This window comes from Oxyura jamaicensis, chromosome 1 (genome assembly GCF_011077185.1).
Source record: "Oxyura jamaicensis isolate SHBP4307 breed ruddy duck chromosome 1, BPBGC_Ojam_1.0, whole genome shotgun sequence".
Classification (NCBI taxonomy): Eukaryota; Metazoa; Chordata; class Aves; order Anseriformes; family Anatidae; genus Oxyura; species Oxyura jamaicensis.
In genome coordinates this window covers 56526397-56534727 of record NC_048893.1, presented here as the reverse complement: position 1 = coordinate 56534727, position 8331 = coordinate 56526397, and positions in this window count along the sequence as shown.

The following is an 8331-nucleotide window of genomic DNA, read 5'->3' as shown; positions in this document are numbered from 1 at the left end:
ATGAGTTCAGCCACGGTTACACCACCTGTGTTCCCCAAACTGGTGAGACAGAGTGACTCTCAGAAGGAGGCCCAGAACCTGCACAGATGTATGGTGAAAATAAAGCACCTAAAGCAGGCCTAGGTCTGTTCAAGATGTTATAAATGGACACTCCTCAGTTCCACCGTGGACATCAGGTATGCGAGAGCCCAGGGAAGCATTCGGGGTGCTAGGGTTGGCATTGCAGGCAGTCAAGTAGAAGCCGTAAGTTTTACTCTGTAGCCTGATGCTTCTAGTATTGGAAAGAAGGGGGACGAAGAGAGGGCTAGAATAAAAATAAACCCAAATACCTCCCCAGAAGCCTCATCTGCAGCCAAATAAGTCACCAGCCGCCTCTTTCATCCCTACTGATTTGCCTATTTACCTTGATTTTCTAGCTGGCTAATTTGCTAGTTATTGCTGGCACCTTTCTTAATGCTCCCTGGTTCCCAGAGGAACACATCTGGGCTGTGTGGTACCCTGCAAATTTGCAAAAGAGTACTGGTGAGGCTGTTTTTCTTTTGTGGCATTCTACTGTCATAGATTTGGGAAGAGGCATAGACTCCAGATTTGAGGCACAGATAGGGCAGATTTATATGTTGATGCATCCTCATGGTGTGGCTCAGCTAATCAGCCACGGTATCCCCATTTGAATATTTCCCTGTCTAGATATTAGAAAAAACAAAGCCACAATAAAGGTGTACTGTTTCTTTCAAATTCTCTTCCTGCTTTTAAAGCAATAATATAAGGATTTTCAAGCAATAGCTTTTCAGCTGTACCTGGAATGTGATTGTAGGATTTCTTTATTTATCTCAGGCTTGGATTGATCTTTCCTGAAGTTGTTGTATCTGTGTAACTGCAAGGCATGTGCTGTGTATTCAGGCTTCCAGTACACAGGGTACAAGCATATATGTATGTTCCACCGCTGGCAAAAGTTTAGAGGTAAAATAGCTCACAAATCCTGTGACCCATTGGTTGCTGCATGGGTTTTATTTCAAAGCCTTTAATTCACAGCTACATCTTCCCTTTGTTGTTTGTTTTGAAATGGATCCTCTCAAGCTGTCAGACTGGAAGGCTGCCCAAAAGACTGTGACATACAGAGAATTGATCTTCTAACAGTTGGTCCACATAGCTGTGGCAACGTGCTCATGACGACTTTGGCCTTCGTGAAGCTGGGAATTGTGCAAGCAGATATGTGTCAGAGTACATTCAACTTATTCAGATCTCTGGACTTCTTTTTTTTTTTTTTTTTTTAAAAAAAAAGAAACTGCAAGCAGGGATTATTGTGATGCTGGTCATTTGCAACCACAAATGTTACGAAAGCAAAGCTGACAAATTGGGAGAGAATGCAGAGGACAGCAGTAAAAATAAAATCTTTTAGAATTAAAACCAGTAGGTCTGAGGTAAAGAGAGTTGGGAATATTCCCCTGTTGATAAGAAGCCCAAAGCAAGAAATACATTTCTGAAATATATAAATATAGATATGTTATAAAAAGTATAAAGATTGCCTCAGTATAATCCTGACTCTACAACCCTTTGATAGACTGAGTATCTTGGGATTATAAAGAGAAAAAACACACATTGTCTTCAAGCATGAAGTGAGCAAGCTAATCCCTCTGGGTTTTTAAAATACTAGGGACAAAGTGGTCTCTAGAGAAGGAGAGCTGTAGCACCTGAAGGATTCCTGTACTGCAGCACTCTCTCAGAGGAACTTGCCTTATTTAAAGATGGCAACAAGTCTGTTAAGCACCGAGCTGAGTGCTGAAAGTTAGTTGATGCACACTGCTTTCTCCTTTTTTAAAAATGCTTCATTATGCAGTCAGCTCCTGCATGCTTCACTGCCAAAGCTCAGAGCTTCACCAGGTATGGGAAACAATAGAGAAGGAGCAGCTTGGCTGGCCAGTTCTTAAAGTTACTCTCTGTGGGTACTTTGAATTCTTTTTAAGGATTCACCTTCACAAAGGGTAGGTTAGGTTTGCTTTTTGAAATCATAGATATCCTAGAAAGTGCATAGGAGCATAAATGTCAGCTGAACCACAGCCAGCTTTCTTCTGTTTTGCCTGATGTAGACACTGAGTTTAGCTGTGCTTTTAAAGCAATGTTTTCTTACTTCATTGGATTCAGCTTCTAGGGTTGAGCAACCTGGAAGTTGTCTAGAGATGTCTGAACCGCCCAGTACCCTTTCCAACACATCATTAACATAGGAAGTGTTTGCTCTTCATGCACATATATACACATATGTGAATATTATATTGAGTTATATTTTCATATGTGCACATCTCCACCATCAAAAATAAAGCTAACTACTATTTTACAAAATTTAGAAAATGCTGTTTTTCAGGACCTTGAATTTATGAAATTGCCTGCATTCATTCTTACATTTCAGGAACATGAAGTAGAAGCTGTGACCTTGCTCAAGCAGGAGTGAGAAGACCTGTGCACGTGTATTTATGCATGCATGTTTCTGCGGTTGCAGAATTAAAAAATATATAAAAAAGCCAAACCAACCACAATATTGGCCAAGGGGACAGTCTGTTGAGTAAGACTGGGACATTGTTAGCACTGGAGATACTCATCTCTAAGGTTTGGGGCTGGGTTTAATATGGGTAAACATGCTGCTCTGCAAGGGTGTGGAATAAAACTGCAGAGAGGTTTCCTTCCAGCTCTAATGCTTCTGTGGAAGGCTTTCTGGAAAGTAGATTAAATGGCAAACAACCCCATGTAGTTATGGTGGCGCTGAAAATAGCAAATGGTTTTTGGTTTCACTGAAAAGCTATGTGGAAAGCTGCGTACGCTGGAATTGAGGGGTTATGGATGACAGCAGTCACTCATCCTGATGAGTCTTGAAACATCTTTATGTTGAAAAAAAAAGATCCTTCTATCAATACTCTGTATGACGTTTACTGGCTAGCTGGGTATGCCGTGAGAAGACAGGGCTGTCTGTCCATAAACATTTTCTAACAAAGGAAGGAGAAAGCCTGGACTGTCTGACTCACATTTAGACTCCTCAGATGGCAAATAAAGCGTGGAGCAAATCCTGTGAACTGATGAAACTTGGGTTAATGATGTGTGCAGAAATGGACTTCAACATCTAGCTGTTCTAAATTTTTATCCATAAAAATAAATTGAATCTTGAATTATTTAAATTGAATTATTAATACATTTTAGAACAAGAGAAGGATGTGTTGTGACTTCTTTCTGGAACAACCCTATTTCGTTTGAAAGGGTATCCACTGTGGAAAGGAGAAAGGAAATTCCCTTCAGTTTCATGTGTCCTGCTTGGCAGAGCTGTCTGGTGTAGTATCACTGGTTTAAAAAGATTTGTGGCAAGCAGATAATTTCTCCATGGGGACCAGGCAGAGCAAGTAGTATCTTAAGTGATGTCCTTTGTAGGACAGACTCTAGTCTTGGCAGTGCAGCCTTAGCAGCAGATCAAACACAGGCCAAGCTGTGCCCCAGGAAAGGAACCTGAGTTGATACAGGAGGACAGAGATGAGTTCAAGTAAGCCTTTTAGAGGCTTTTTACATCACTGTCCCTTTTTCTTCTTGGTAAGGCTGGCCTTTGCATGTTGGTACCCTTCCTTCCCCTCCCCCAATTTGCAATGTATAGAATATGTAAATATATAGAATATGCAAAACATTGCAAAATGTGTGGCCAAATGCTGTGTATTTACAACCTCTCTGCAGCAACCGCAGCTGCTCCTTATGTGGAAAAGTGATATATCCTGTTAGCTATGCTAAATCTGATGTAACTAGGGGAAATTCTTCTCAGACTGCCAGCAGCATATAAATGTCCCCGTCCAAGGAATGAAAGAAAATACAAAAAAGATGTGGGAATACCTTTGCTAATAGCCAAAACAAAACAAAACAAAACAAACAAAAAAAACCCACCACAAACAAACAACAACAACAACAAAACCCAACCCAACCCAACCCAACCAACCAACCAAAAAAAATCCAGAACAATCAACAACAAAAAAGCAAACCTCCTAAACATCCATGCCTTTTATGCATGGTTTCCCCTTTCATCAGTGGTATGATTCTAAACTCAACTAGAATAGATGGAAAGGTTGTTATTGATCTCAGTAGGTTTTGCTCAGTATCCATACGATCTGTACAAGCTGTTTCCCAGCTAATTCCTCTGGAAGTGCCTGAAAATCATTGTTTATTAAAACGGTAGCATCACATCTCTCACAGAATCTGTGAGCTCACACGATTCTTACTGTCAGTTTCCGTGCTGGTACATCAACCTTTTCACAGTTTCTCTACCCAGATCCCCTGATACATTGTTAGACGTCTGACACACAGACAAAAGGCAGGTGTTAGGGTAGGCAGATATTGACACTACGGACAAAAATGCTCTTGAGATAGATCCCCAAGCCTACTGTAGACCTGTAGGCCCATCAACAGTTTGAGGATACAGGGGTAGTGAGTTTGTTCATCAGGTGCTGGGCATTTGAACTTCTGAGTTTTAGCGATATTGGCTGTGATACTTGAATGGCAATCAAGAATACAGGAACCTGGCAATATAATTTTTAAAAGGCATTGGAGAATTTCAGCAACTGGATCTTTGTCGATTGCTTTTGGAAACTTCTTGAAACCTATAAAAAGATGGAATTTTGGCTTTGATCTCAAAGAAATAAATGTGTTTAGAAAAGTTGCTTTAGTTAAATACTGAAATCCTATAAAATACAGAAATGGCTGGTTAATTGGTGAAATCACAGCGGGGCCAACTTGGAGGATTAATGGAATACTCTTCTGTTTTGGTCGATCGAAGTAGACAGAGAGCTATTGGTCTGTCTTTTAGCCTGGGGATATAAGTTTGAATTGCTTTGTCTTGCTGGAATGTACTGTGCATCCTTAGGGATAAAATAGAATCGAAGAGAGAAAAGGGAATTGTACTGAATACATAATATAATACGGTGTGTTGCATGGTGCACATAGTCAAAGGTTTATATATAATGTACAAACGTGGGCTATTAAAAAGTGTTGTTAGAGTGGCATGCTTGCTCGACTCACATTGATAGCATGTTTATCTTTAATGTGTTTCAATGATTCCGTAATTTTAATGCTAATAGACCATTCCTGTGGTTTGCTTTATTATATGGAACCTGAACAGTGTTTTCTAAGTCATTTTGGCATCTATTCCAGTTGGATGAGAGAAACTATTCCAGTTGGATGAGAGAATTGATTGAAAGCTGAAAACCAAAACATATCAGAGAAAATGCCAGCCAGAGAACACAATATGGATAATATTAAAGCCAATATGCTATTGCTACAGGGTTAATACTATTACTAGGGGTAATGAATTCTGAATGCTGTTCATTTTTAATCCCTGTCTTCTCTGAGCAATGAAGTGCTTGGATCAAAGTCATAAAGTGTAGGCATAAAATAGAAGTTTGAAACAGAATATCCTGAACTGACCCATGCATGTATATGTAGAAGAATGAGATAATATATATATAGTTTGTGGAACTATTTGCATACTTGTATGAAGGACTTTGTTTAACATTACCAGGAGAGATTTGTTTGATACTGGCCTTAAGAGCTGGCAAGGGATGGAGCACTTTGGCTCTGGTTCAGGAAAGCGTAACATTAAGCATTCAGGAGGATTTACTTGTATCCTTAAAGTCGAGCACATGTTTAAGTGTCCTGTTGGCCTGGGGCCCATTTGTTTAGTATCTTGCAGAACCAACTTTAAAATGGCTGAGTGGGCAGAGAAGTATTAGCTAATGTTATCGCAGCCAATGCCTGGAAATAAATGTGGTGCACTTGCCTTAAGTCTCCTTCTCTTTCTCCCCCTAAGGGCCATTCTGGGAGTTTTCCAAATTGATTTGGGAAGTGTCCCCTGTAGGACTAAACCCTGCCTCATCATCTTCCAGGCTCATGAAAAAAGCTCTTGTTGACTTCATTGGGGCAGGGTTTATTGGTTGGTCTTTAAAGCCTATTCATAAAGGACTATCTATTCTTCAGAAAGGGAAATCTTTTGGTGGCTGTAACTGTTGGCAGCTCAGTGAATGCATCTTCCTTCCAGTGACAGACGATCAACTGCTTTGGGCTCACCTTCCTCATCTTCCCCACGCCTTCCCAGTGTACTGCCACTGCAGTCCTGTCATGGGTGGATGTGACAGGGCTTGGGCTTGGGTTTTGCTGTGGCAGATCTGCTACTAAAAACTAAAAAACATGAAAAACTTTCCCAGTGACAGGCAGCTATGTGCTGGGACCTGTGATCTTGTGAACTTGAAGCGAAAAACTCACCATTTCTGTTATGGCTAAACAATTATGAGCTGCAGTGGGATTTTTGTTCTTGTTCTTTGAGTCTAGCAGGAGATTGCTTTCATTGGTATAACACAATTGCAGTGTTCTCTGCGGTATGTTATATCTGGCAAGAGTGCGAATGATAGAAGTGAGGCTTGGAGCACCTTCTATCTTCACAGCAGGGAGGCTGAATTACTGCTAAAAGGAAAGCCTTTATTCATTTATTAATGTATTTTTGTCAGCTCTAGCCAACCACAACTTGTTTTCTTAGACATGTACATGTGGAAATACTCGGTGTTTTGAATATGCTTTCACATAACGTGTATGTAACACTGCACAAGTACTAATAATCCAACTAAAACCGGCTCTTACTTGCAGAAGTTCTCTTCAGAAGGCCGTTTACTGTTTTATGTTTTAACGTAATGTTCCCATTTGCCAAGGGTGTTAAATACAAATCTAATGTGTTCGAGCACTGAAAAGCCCAAGCTTTGATTTAATGGTCCAGCGGGTAGAGCATGGATTTGAGAGAGGAAATTGGCTTCAACCAATGTCTTCTTTGACTTCAGACAGCTCCCTTTGGCTCTCAGTCTCTGTGTGTTTAAATTGCAGATAATGAGCTTGTGAATTTTTTGATACCAGAGCATTTTATACGAATTCTTAATTTACAGTTTGTTTACTTATGAAAGAAAATCATACTCAAGCTAAGGAGACAAGTCCTAAGTAAACTGTCTTTCATCGTGCTGTATAATTATGTGTTCTGACTTTATAAGTCCAGTGACATGCCCAGAGGACTGCATGTAAATACCAGTGCGGTCTTAAGGTAGCTCAAGGGTGGTCAGCCTTCCAAAGATGTAAGCAGCAAAAGGATCACAGATGGAGATCATGGCTTCGTGTGTCCTGGGACTGTTAATCCTCTCCACCAGTTAAGACATCCCATTACCTCACCCTGCTGCTCTTAACTTGGCCACCTGTTATTTCATGCAGCCCTGGAGTAATCGCTACCTTCATTCATTTGCAAGTCTGTTTTCTGCTGCAACTTTGTAAATTCACATTACAAAGTATTTCTTGTTTTTAATACTTCTTTGTGCTCTTGATCAACCCAGGCTTAAGAAGGAAAGCACAGTTTTATTCCATGATAATGAGAAGTATAAGAATGTGAGTGAGTGAGAAAATACACTGTACTTGCAGGTTAGAGATCCTGTGAGATCAGTTTGAGCAGCGTATACCATAATACCAAGATGTCCAGGAATGGGAGTTTTTTCAGCTTTACTTTTGTCTGGTCACTTCTGTGATTGTGGGCATGTGGTGTCATTTCCTAACAGGTTCAGCTATAATTTCTGCAGTAAAGCATTGTGTGTTTTCTCATTAGACTGTTTTCCTCAGCCTCTCTACAGCTTCAGCAACTCTTTTCCTCAGTTCTTCTTGACCTTTACAAACTTTACAAGACTTTACAAAACTTTATGCCACTGGAGAATATTTTGTTGTTGGTATTGACAGGGGAGCACAAGAGTATTTCAGCTATGTCTTTTGATCAGAATTAAGTAGGACAAGAGACATTTTGAGCATCCTGTTGAGGGTGGCCTCTTCCCTTGATGGGACATGAGGCCTTTCCTGGTAGGGTCCTTTGCAGCCATCCAGGCTATAAAAGGTCAAAAAACATCGGTGATTCATTCTCCCACAATGCAGAATGGAGACTTGCAAAATATTCTAACTGCAGTAGGAGGCTTAAGTGGAGTTGTGGGGTAAATCCTATGTCATTTTCAGCATAAAAAAGAAAAAAAAAAGGGGGGGGGAGGGGAGGACAAAAAAAAAAGTCAGATAAAAATTTTTACCTTGGCCCAAGAGAAGTGTTTTATTTCATTTTTGGTATTTTGTCTTTATTTGCCAAATTCAAATTAATTTAGCAATGACACACTGTTTCAAAGTAGAAGTACAATATGTTGTTTTTAAAAGAAGTAGAATGTTTTCCCACTGTTTTTCTCCAGTCAAAACAAGCTAATGAAGGTTGCCATGGATTTAGAAAATTACTTGACCAACTCAAATCAGCATTTCAGA